This window comes from Austrofundulus limnaeus, unplaced genomic scaffold (genome assembly GCF_001266775.1).
Source record: "Austrofundulus limnaeus strain Quisiro unplaced genomic scaffold, Austrofundulus_limnaeus-1.0 Scaffold405, whole genome shotgun sequence".
Taxonomy (NCBI): domain Eukaryota; kingdom Metazoa; phylum Chordata; class Actinopteri; order Cyprinodontiformes; family Rivulidae; genus Austrofundulus; species Austrofundulus limnaeus.
The window spans coordinates 281,257-282,741 of record NW_013952807.1 but is presented as its reverse complement, the minus strand read 5'-3'; positions in this window follow the sequence as shown (position 1 = coordinate 282,741).

The following is a 1,485-nucleotide window of genomic DNA, read 5'->3' as shown; positions in this document are numbered from 1 at the left end:
TTTATACACAATAAAGAAAAAATATCACACTTGAAATGAAAGGAGGCAGAAAGAAGAAAAAAAAATCTTATATCTGCCCCTTTTTTGCAAAATTAATTTCAAACAATAATAATCAAAAAACAAAACAAAAATAAAAACTTCAGTTCCTTTTCAAACATAATATACAAAAAAACAAAGTATATTAAAACATTTTTAGATGTTCTTTAAAATTAAAACTGCTCACAAGATTACCAGAAAGTTTACTTGGCAGCAAAAATAAACAGACTGTTCCACTGTATTCCTTTTCCTGGGTATAATTCTCAAGATGGTAACTTTTTCTTGGCTTTTTTAACAGTGATGGTTTATTTTCATCTAAACTTTTTAGATGGTTTAATCCAACCTTCTTAAATAAGCTTCATATTATTCCACAAAAACTTCCAGATAAATTTGAAAAACAATGTTAATTAACCTGTAGCATTTACATTGCTTTTCTGTTCCATACATTTTTTTGTATGTCAAACCGGGCTTTTTTGCAGCCTTTGAGGGTATTTTTTTGACATTGCGTTTGTTAGTTTTTCCCTGAGAGACATTTTACTTTAAAAAAAACAATGTTTTTACGTTGTTATATTTACTTAACTAAARAACTAGCAGACCTGCTTGAATCCTGTTTTTCCAGAGACCTCTGATATTCCTCTCAGGAAAGGGAAACAAGCAACAAAAGGCTCGAGCAGCAGAGACAGAGAGTGGATGACGTCGGACAACACGGTCAGCCTTGCACCTGAGTCGGTTGCTGGCAGTGACCCGGTTTGTTTCCGTTTGAAATAATGCCTGCCTGGTGCCCTCTCTGATCCAGGACTATTGTGTCATTTGACCAGGAAGGAGAAGGAGTCTTTAACCACCCCCGCTCTTCCCCAGCTGGGTGTGCTTTCCCCCAGGGATGAGGGGATATTTTAGAAGCAGGGAAGGGGAATTTGAAATAGCAGAGATGCATGTGTGTGCACATATCTGATTCATACACTGCAGCAGCCTCTGGAAAAGCTCTTTTTACCATGAGATTATTATGATTTTGTCACAGTTTCAGCTTTTACTAAAACGAATGTGTTTGATCTAGTTAAATGTTCTTCCTATTCAAAAGACCTTTTCAGCTCCTTGTTTTATTTAAATGATGTTATTGTCTGTGCATATGCATGAGTGTGTGTGTGTGTGTGTGTGTGTGTGTGTGTGTGTGTGTGTGTGTGTGTGTGTGTGTGTGTGTGTGTGTGTGTGTGTGTGTGTGTGTGTGATCAGACAGGTTACGACAGGAAAACCCTGGCCATTGTGCACCAGTGACCCCTCAAAATCAATGTGACAGAGCGGTTGATTGGCTGGAGGGTCCTGTCTCTCTGCACATAATCCCTCAAGGTAGACCCTCAGTCAGGAGTGTGTATGAGTGTGTGTGTGTGTGTGTGTGTGTGTGTGTGTGTGTGTGTGTGTGTGTGTGTGTGTGTGTGTGTGTGTGTGTGTGTG